The 10,052-nt window shown below is 44.1% G+C and overlaps 1 protein-coding gene across 1 annotated transcript in view; it reads left to right on the top strand.

Moving 5' to 3' along the window:
• The first annotated feature begins 208 nt into the window (after positions 1-208).
• The window catches only part of SWAP70 (switching B cell complex subunit SWAP70), a 150,975-nt gene continuing 141,131 nt past the window's right edge, over positions 209-10,052 (top strand). Inside the window, exon 1 of the mRNA XM_019975353.2 lies at positions 209-369. The gene's annotated coding sequence lies outside the window, so the exon portion shown is untranslated. The remainder of the gene's footprint in view (positions 370-10,052) is intronic.

Below are 10,052 nucleotides of genomic sequence, written 5' to 3'. Positions count from 1 at the left end.
CGTGGTGTATGCGTGTGTCTGGAGAAGGAGAGATGGAGAACAAGCGGTCAGATTTGGACATTTATGTTTGATATCCATTTGAAGAGGTCAGAGGACAGACAAATATTTGAGTCTGAAGTTCAGGGGAGAGGTTGGGGTTAGGGATCTGTTTTGAGAATCATTAACACAGTGATGGCATTTAAAACCACAGAAGTGAATAAACTAAGTCAAGATCTTTTTTTGCTTTTACTTTGAAGATCTTTTCCCTAAACTGTGGCAGTACTTTAATTCATATCTTTAGATACTTTATTTTGCAACAGACTGAGTGTACTGAAAATGAAGCAGTGGCATTTTACGTCTGGCTAACTCCAACTCTGGGAAAAGGATGAGGTGAAGCAATCTTTTTGCAGTCACTTTCCATTGAAGTTAAGGGTTTTGTTAATTGGGTGAAGATAAAATAACATATATTTGACTATATTACTTCAGTTTAATGAATTTATCATTGTCTTAAGATGTATATAAGATAAATCAATTTTTAAAATATTCAAAGTATTATTGTGAGCATTATTTTATTGCTTTGCTAACATCATGCATTACAATTTTACGGCATTTCTTCAACTTTAGTAGATGTATGGTGCTATGTCAAAGTTTTTTTTTTAATAAAAGTATAATTGATTTACAATATTATGTTAGTTTCAGGTGTACAATACAGTGATGAAATATTTTTCAAAGTTGTTTGAAGTTTAAAATATTTGATTATCTGTAACAATGAAAATTTCCTCCTATACTTGTGTACTAATTTTATTTCTCCTCTTGAATTACATACTTCTTTGTAAATTGAGTTAGTGGAATCTTTGTTTTTTTTAGATATATAAACAAAATTTTATACGTTTGAGGGATTTTCTGTTTGTTGTTTTGTGTAAACATTTTTCTTTAAAAAATCCTGTGGAGTTTTTGAATGTTAGTCTTCCTTTGCAGTTTCTTGTTTCAAAGCTTTGGGAATGCTGACATTTACCCATAAATCTGTTTTATCCTATTTAATATAGTGTTTCTATGATGTTCTTTAAAATATTTAGAATTTTAATCCACATGGAGTTTATTTTGATGTATAATGTAGAACTTCCTTTTTTTCCCTCCAAATGTTCATTCATGTATGCGAGCATTCCTCACTAAGTAATCCCGTTTTACACCCGTGTTTGGGAATATTAATTTACTATGTGTCACATCAGGGTTTTAGACATACACACATGTTTGTTCAGTCTCATTCCTTTCAGTTGATCTCAGCTTCTATTTTTGGCTCTGGTTTCAGTCCCAGCCTAGCAGTAGAAACGAACATTTTGCCCCCTGCAGGCTGCCTTGGTCCCACCGGACCTGAGAAGCCTGGGGCCGGGCCTAGAATCTGCCTTCCAAGCCCGCAGCCCGGGTGTGTGTGTTGGGGGTGTGTTGGGGGTGTGTTGCGGGGGTGGGGGTGGGGTGGCGGGCGCTATGTGTACCTCTGTCTCTGCAGGAAGATTTGGGGCCCTTTTGACCGGCCTCCTTCTGTTCAGGTCTCCTGGAGTCTCAGGTTTCCCCAGTCCCACGTCTCTAGTGCCTCTAAGAGCTGGGCCTGTACCCGGCTATCAGGTAGTAACTATCCCCTTCGGGCTCTCCCTTTAGCATCTTTCTTTCCAGTTCCGTGATGAGGTCACGTGGTTCTCGCCCTCTGCGCGGAATTCCGCGGCACCAGGCGCTGCGCCCGGATATGTTCTAGGAGCTGACTTTCCAGTCAGCAGCTTCCTGCGTTTTTTACCCCACTTCCTTGGCCGCCCCCCATCCTTCTCAGCACATCACGGACTGTACCCACTCCGAACAAGGAGCTCACTGTTGAAATGTTGAAGCAGACACCGTTCAAACATGAAAAATAAAATATTTTATTTATTCAGCAGACGCATACATACAGAACGTGTGCAAGATGCTATTGTCAGATGAGTCCCGGACTGAGTCGGGCCGGGTATTCTCGAACCAGCCAAGTTTGGTTGCCAAAGTGGAAATCAGGTTTGGGGGCATCTCAGGGAATGAGAAGACAGCCGGGAGAGGGGTCGGCCTGGAGTCGTCAGCGATGAGGAACAGGCTGGCGCGTGCGCCCCTTTGCTTACGGTCTCCCTTCAGTCAGCGAGCCGCCGGGGAGGAGGGTGTTTGGGAACCGCACCGTCTCGGGCCTGGCGCCGCTCAGCCCGACGCCGAGGCCTGTCGGGAGCCGGCGCCCTACGGCGCCCCCACCGCCGCCACGCCCGGCGCGCCCCTCCGCGCGGGAACGCCGCGCGCTCCCTGGTCTCGGCCGGGCTTCCCGGCGCGCCCAGGCGGGGGAGCTCGCGGGCAGGACATTCCGCGGTTGGCCGCGGCCCAGCCGGCCGCCTACGCCCGGGCGCGTCAGGGCTCCTCCCCAGGGCGCTCACCCGGAGCGCCCTCGAGGGCTGCGCCACGCGCTCAGGACCGTGCTGGTTATTTTTGTAGACACTGGCTGACAGTCTACGTCCAGAAAACCCAGTGATAATTGGGGAGTAAAACTTAAAATACAGGTGAGCCAACCAGCGGTTGCAGCATTTCCGTGAAAAAAAAAAAAAAAAAAAAACCCCGAAAAGCACAGGCGCCTTCCAATGCCTGGGCCCCGGGACCCGCCAGGGCAGGACCCACTGTCTTAGAAGGGACATTGGGGGTTCAGCCTTGCAGCAGGGATAGGAGACCCCTGGGATGGAAGACCCCCTTTAACGTGTTCCTGGACCTGTAGGGGCGTTTACTGTCTCTTTGGAGAACATAAAACAACAACAAAGTCCCTGAATTCAGTATTTCTTTTAAATTAATCTGTACTTATTTATTTGTGTTTATTAATCACAAACCTATCAACAGATGAAAAAGAATGTTCACGTCATACACTATGTATGTAGCAGATGCAGCAGGAGTTTTTAATCTAGGGGTACAGGGCCAAGTAAGCTTGTCTAGGATTTAAAGAGTCCGTGACAACCCTGAAATTGTTTCCAATTTGGGGGGTGATGTGCCTTTTTCTAGTAAGAAATTCGGTAGCTTTTATGATGACCAATGTACATAACCTTAATTTGGTTATGAACAGCTTAACATTCAGTGGGTTTCTAGATTCAGATCTCTCGGCACTAACATGGAGGTTCCCCTGAGGAGCGACCCGAGGCCCACGAATCTGGACCCCAGTGGAAGTGTTTGGTTCTCCAGTGAGGGTCATTACAGCCTGGACTTGACTTTCTCTCCTTACAGAAGCCCCTTCCACCACCCCCAAAAACGCCTCAGGGGCACAGTTGGTTTCGTTTTAAAGACAAATTAGGTTCACGTAGATCTACTTCTGCATTTCTCTGTGCTTAAATAGAAATAAGTCTCTGGTGGGTTTTTTTTTCCTGGATTAGTCATGCAAACGCTCTATGCCTCACTTACCACTGGGTTTCAACCTCTGGGGCAGCCCTCTGTGCAGGCGAGGCCCAGGACCCCTCCTCCATGCAGGGGAGTCTCTGGGGAAACTTGGGTGCTGACTTCACTGGGCTGGGATTTTCCTCAGCCAGTGTGCCCAGGGAGTTAAAACGTGCTCCTTTTAAGGAAGAAAGAATACAAGATTTTTTTTTTTTAATTGTAAAGGGAAAAAAGAAAGATTACAAAACCACCCACAATGCCACTAATAGGCCTAACACAGTAATTTATTTTGTTTTAAACATCAGCTCTCCTGTGTGCACACATTTGCATTGCTGTAATTATAGCAGCACAGTAATTACATATTGAGAACTGTTCTATTTCACAGTCTGCTACTTTTAACACACTATAGACATTTTACTGTCTTCATAATTAGTGTTTTTAATGGCTGTATACTTTTCCACCCCGCAAACATATGTCACATCTCCCTTTGTTGTACATTTTCATGGGTTTTAAGTTATTGAGGGTCTGTGTGTGGTGGGGTGGGGCGAGGGGCGGTGGTTATGCCATGAACTTGTGTTCAAGAGTTTGTGCTGAGGTCTTTTTTCTCCAGCCAATTTCTGGTGTCATGATGAACTCTTGAGCTCCAAAGAAGCCAGCCTTCCTTTCTTCCTTCCCTCTTTCCTTCCTCTCGCAAATATTTAGTGAATGTCTACTACCTGCCAGGCACTGGTCCAGGCACTGAGGATAGAGAAGTGAATAAAGTCTGTGCTACTGTGAAGCTTCTAGTTAGGGAGACATACAATAAACATATATATTAAATATTATGTATTATGTATTATATTGTCTGATAATCATAAGTGCAACAGAGGGAAATGAAGCCAGGTGAGGGAGATTAGGTGTACTGTTTTTATGTAGAGTAGTTGGGGAAGATTTTTTTCTGATGTAACATTTGAGCAGAGATACGAAGGAGGTGAAAGAGCAGCCGTTTTGCAAATCTGGAGAGGGGGCTTTCATGGCAGAAGAAACACCAGAGCAAAGACTTTGAGGCAGGGGCATGTGCTTGGCATGTGGGAAAAAGCCTGTGTGACGGAAGTGGAGTAAGTGGGAAATGAAGGGGACGCAAGCAGAGTGGTGGATTGTATCACATACTGTGATAGTGGAGCCATTGGAGGGTTTTGAGGAGAGGAATGAGATGCTCTGATTTAGCTTTTAAAAGAATCAATTTGATTGTCAAACTGTCAGAGTTTGGAGGTTGTTAATAATTCAGGCAAGAGATAATACGGTGCTTTGAACCAGGGTGCACTGGTAAAGGTGGTACAGATAGCCTGGGCATGGATCCAGCAGCATTTGTTGATGGTTTGAATGTGAAGTTTGAAAGGAAGAGTCGGTGATGGCTTAAAGTTTTAGAAAGAATGGAACTGCCATATTTAAAAAATTTTATTGTTTGTTCTTCTGTTTGTGTTTTATAGAGGGAGTCAGAGAATTAGGAACTTAGTTTTGGACATGTTAAATCTGAGATGCCTCTTAGAAAGCTAAATGAATACATCAAGTAGGCAATGGAATTTAAGAAATTGCAGCTTAAGAGACAAGCCAGCTGATTTTGGAGATGTCAGTGAACTCCATATTTAAAGCGTGGGAAGCCATGAGAGAGCCAGCCCAGATCTCTCTCCTTAGTCATTTATCCAGTTGTCTACTTGACATCTCCACTTAAAAGTTTAAAAGACAACCCAAGGTCAGTGTGTCCACACACAAACATCTAATCTTACCCCCTGTACTGCTCTACGCACAGCCTCCCCTGCCTCAGTTGATGAGGGTGGTCTTCTTCCATTGCTCAGACTAAATAAAGCCTGAGAGTCATCTTTTCTTTTTCTCTCACCTCCTGCCTCCAACCAGGAAATCCCTACGGCTCTGTCTTCAGAATATACCCAGAGTCGAATCCGTACGCTGCTCACGACCTGCACTGCTCCCATCCTGGTCAGAGGCACTCTTAGTTATTTCTTGCCTGGGTTACTGCAGTAGCTCCTACAATTTGCTCTGCTTCTAAATCCACCCCCACCTCCAGGAGTCTGTTCTCCATTCAGAAGCCAGAGGAATTCTTTTCAAATATGTCATAGCAAGTCCCTCTGCTCAAGACCCTCTGACAAAGTCTTGTGTGATCTGACCTAGAGGACTGCACCTCTGGCTCCTACTGTTCTTGTCATCATTCACTTTGCTCCAGCAACAGGGTCTTCTTGTCGTTCCTCAGTCATGTCAGACACACCCTGCCTCAGTTCTCTCTACTTAGAACATCCTTCTCTCAGCTATTCTCCTTGTCTTCTTTCCCCACTTTCTTAAGATTTTGCTCAGTTCACTTAGCTCACTTTCTCAGTGGGACAGCTCCTGGCAGCATCTTTCACCCTGCGCTCTTATGCTGGTTTCCTTGCTTTTTTTCCTTTATCTAACTTTTTATAGTATAACATATGATATAACATGTTTATTCAAATGTTATATTTATTCATATTTATTCAAAAATGAGCCCTTGCAGAACACTGATATTTGTTTTGTCTTTTTTAATTTATTGATGTGTCCCAAGGAGCCAGAGCAATACCTGGAACATAGTGGATGCTCAATACATATTTAAAATTTTATTTATTTGTTTATTTGGCTGCACTGGGTCTTAGTTGTGGCTTGCAAACTTTTAGTTGTGGTATGTGGGCTCTAATTCCTTGATCAGGGATTGAATCTGGGCCCCCTGCATCGGGAGCATGAAGTTTTAGCCAGTGGACCACCAGGGAAGTCCCTCAATACATGTTTGTTGAATGAATCAGTGGTTGAATTTAGAACATAATGAAATGAGTCAGATGGTTTCCAAGGCAGACTGTGATGGTAAAGCTGAAGTGGAGTGATGGAAGATGCCAAGAACAGGTATAGGGATAATGCTGAGACTCTTTCTGGGCTGGGTGCAGGGTACAGGTAAGAGATTGTGAGGACCTGAATCAAGACAGGGAATGGAAGCATATTTTTTAAGTGACAGACTTAAAAAACTGAAATTTACAGAAACCAGGTAGTTATTTGTTCATTCATTCATTCGCTCAGTCTTTCATAAAATGCTTTCTCCGCTCCTGCAACATGGAAAATGTGGAGAAAAGCAATGCTGTGTCCTGCCAGAGCTTTCCTGAGTTAAAAGGTGAAGTGTCCAAATAAATTAAAGAGCTAGTGTATTCCTTGAGGAGGGCATTTGTCTCAGTCTCATGGGTTATCAACACTTACATGAGCTGCCAAACACCTCATAGGTGGGAAAAATGAAAGCAGAATGAACTGAACTGGCTGGTTCTCCTCTGGCAAATCTGCTTGCTTTTTTTGCTGCCGGGGACGTCTGGGCCTGCCTTAAGTCAAGGAGGCACAAATACAGGATCAGAACTCCGAAGTTTCCCAAACATCTGTTCAGGTAAGCTGTGTAGGCTGAGACCCTGCTTACTGCTCCCCACCCTGCCCCCTGGGAACTGTCTGCAGCAGGTCAACTCCTGGGGCAGCACATGTTGACCAGTGGAAGCAGTGCTGAGACCAGTTTTGAGACTGAGCAGGATTTTCAAACATCCAAGTCCCTGAAAGGACTGATATGGATGGGGACTAGGCTTTGGCCTGCAGGGGCTACACTCAGACAGATACCCCGGGGCCCTGGAGTCAGAGCCAGCTGGAAACATAAACCATGTCACAGTTTCATCTTTTACAGTCCTGAGTGTGTCCATGTGTGCATAACTTGCCACGTTGATTTAGACCTTCAAGGCAAGCAAAGATTTGGATCCAGGACAGCATGACACAGGAGTCTGGCCCACTCATCTTTGATCTGGTCTGCATCCTCCTCCACTTGGGATCTGGCATCATAGAAATCATCCCATTTTGTAACAGCTGTCTTTTTACAGAAAGGAGATTGAATTAGACTAAGAGGCTCAGTTCAGTTTAGTTCAGTTCATTTCAGTTGCTCAGTCATGTCTGACTCTTTGCAACCCCATGAATTGCAGCACGTCAGGCCTCCCTGTCCATCACCAACTCCTGGAGCCTACCCAAACTCATGTCCATTGAGTCGGTGATGCCATCTAACCATCTCATCCTCTGTTGTCCCCTTCTCCTCCTGCCCTCAGTCTTTCCCAGCATCAGGGTCTTTTCAAATGAGTAAGCTCTTCGCATCAGGTGACCAAAGTATTGGAGTTTCAGCTTCAACATCAGTCCTTCCAATGAACACCCAGGACTGATATCCTTTAGGATGGACTGGTTGGATCTCCTTGCAGTCCAAGGGACTTTCAAGAGTCTTTTCCAACACCACAGTTCAAAAGCATCAATTCTTTGACACTCAGCTTTCTTTATAGTCCAACTCTCATATCCACACATGACTACTGGAAAAACCATAGCCTTGACCAGACGGACTTTTGTTGGCAAAGTAATGTCTCTGCTTTTTAATATGCTGTCTAACTGTTCACTTTTACATTTGACTTTACTTGAATTCTTAAATTGAGCAGGAATTATTTTTGTTATTTAAAGCTTTGGTTTTATCAGACCACCTGACTTGCCTCTTGAGAAATCTGTATGCAGATCATGAAGCAACAGTTAGAACTGGACATGGAACACCAGACTGGTTCCAAATAGGAAAAGGAGTACGTCAAGACTGTATCTTGTCACCGTGCTTATTTAACTTATATGCAGAGTACATCATGAAAAATTCTGGGCTGGATGAAGCACAAGCTGGAATCAAGATTGCTGGGAGAAATATCAGTAACCTCAGATATGCGGATGAGACCACCCTTATGGAAGAAAGTGAAGAACTAAAGAGCCTCTTGATGAAAGTGAAAGATGAGATTGAAAAAGTTGGCTTAAAGCTCAACATTCAGAAACTAAGATCATGGCATCCGGTCCCATCACTTCATGGCTAATAGGTGGGAAAACAATGGAAATAGTGTCAGACTTTATTTTTTTGGGCTCCAAAATCACTGTAGATGGTGATTGCAGCCATGAAATTAAAAGACTCTTGCTCTTTGGAAGAAAAGTTATGACCAATCTAAACAGCATATTAAAAAGCAGAGACATTACTTTGCCAACAAAGGTCCGTCTGGTCAAGGCTATGGTTTTTCCAGTAGTCACATATGGATGTGAGAGTTGGACTGTGAAGAAAGCTGAGTGTCGAAGAATCGATGCTTTTGAACTGTAGTGTTGGAGAAGACTCTTGAGAGTCCCTTGGACTGCAAGGAGATCCAACCAGTCCATCCTAAAGGAAATCAGTCCTGGGTGTTCATTGGAAGGACTGATATTGAAGCTGAAACTCCAATACTTTGGCCACCTGATGTGAAGAGATGACTCATTTGAAAAGACCCTGATGTTGGAAAGATTGAAGGCAGGAAGAGAAGGGGACGACGGAGGATGAAATGGTTGGATGGCACTACCAACTCAATCGGCATGAGTTTGAGTAAACTCCAGGAGTTGGTGATGGACAGGGAGTCCTGACGTACTGCAATTCATGGGGTTGTAAAGAGTGGGACACGAATGAGTGACTCAACTGAACTGATAGTTGATTTACAATGTTGTGTTAATTTCTACCATACAGCAGAGTGACTCACTTATACATATATATGTATATTCTTTTCCATTATGGTTTATCACAGCATATTGAATGTAGTTTTCTGTGCTGTACAGTAGAATCTTGTTGTTTATCCATTCTATATGTAACAGTTTACATCTACTAATTCCAAACTCCCAGTCCAACCCTCCCTCCCTCCCCGCCTACCCTCTCCTTTGGCAACCACAAGTCTGTCTTCTATATCTGTGAGCCTATTTCTGTTTTGTAGATAGGTTCATATTTTAGATTCCACATAGAAGTGGTATCATATGGTATTTGTCTTTCTCTTTCTGACCTACTTTCATGTAGAATGATAATATCTAGACACACACAGGTGAGGTTGAAGGGATTGAGGAACAGGCCAAGACCAGAACCCGGGTCTCCTAAGATGAGAGGAGTCTAGGCCCCAGGGTGAGGCGATTTGAAGAGCAAGTGGGCCTTCCCCCGGCTCAGCCCCTGCCTCCACCCGCAGCTGCCCTCCTGATGGAGGAGCTGAATCCCTATTCCAAGATCAGCCAAGCACTGGGTTCAGGGTGGCACTGGGTGGGTGCTGTCACAGGCATTGTCCTCCTGTTGCTCCTCATTGTGGTACTGCTGCACCTGTTCGCCTGGCGCTGGTGGAGACAAAAAGACAGGGGCAACAAAAAAGAGAAGAAATGCCCAAAATGGCATTATTTCATTTGTTTTTCCAGTGGATGAGTAGTATCCCATTGTGTATATATACCAAGTCTTCTTTATCCATCAATGGACATTTAAGTTGTTTCCATGTCTTGGCTATTGTAAGTGCTACTATGAACATAAGGGCGCATGTATCTTTTTGAATTATAGTTTTCTCCAGATATGTGTCCAGGAGTGGGATTTCTGGATCATATGGCAACTCAATTTTTAGTTTTCTGAATAACTTCCATACTGTTCTCCATAGTGGCTGCACCAATTTACATTCCTACCAATAGTGTGGGAGGGATCCCTTTTCTCTACATCCTCTCCAGCATTTATTATTTGGAGACATTAATGGTGGCTCCTGTGCCTGGTGAAGGTGGTATCTTGTAGTTTTCATTTGCATTTCTCTAATGAT

Source organism: Bos indicus, chromosome 15 (genome assembly GCF_029378745.1).
Source record: "Bos indicus isolate NIAB-ARS_2022 breed Sahiwal x Tharparkar chromosome 15, NIAB-ARS_B.indTharparkar_mat_pri_1.0, whole genome shotgun sequence".
Lineage (NCBI taxonomy): Eukaryota > Metazoa > Chordata > Mammalia > Artiodactyla > Bovidae > Bos > Bos indicus.
Note: the sequence above shows the minus strand (reverse complement) of the source record. Positions and strands in the feature narration are given on the sequence as shown.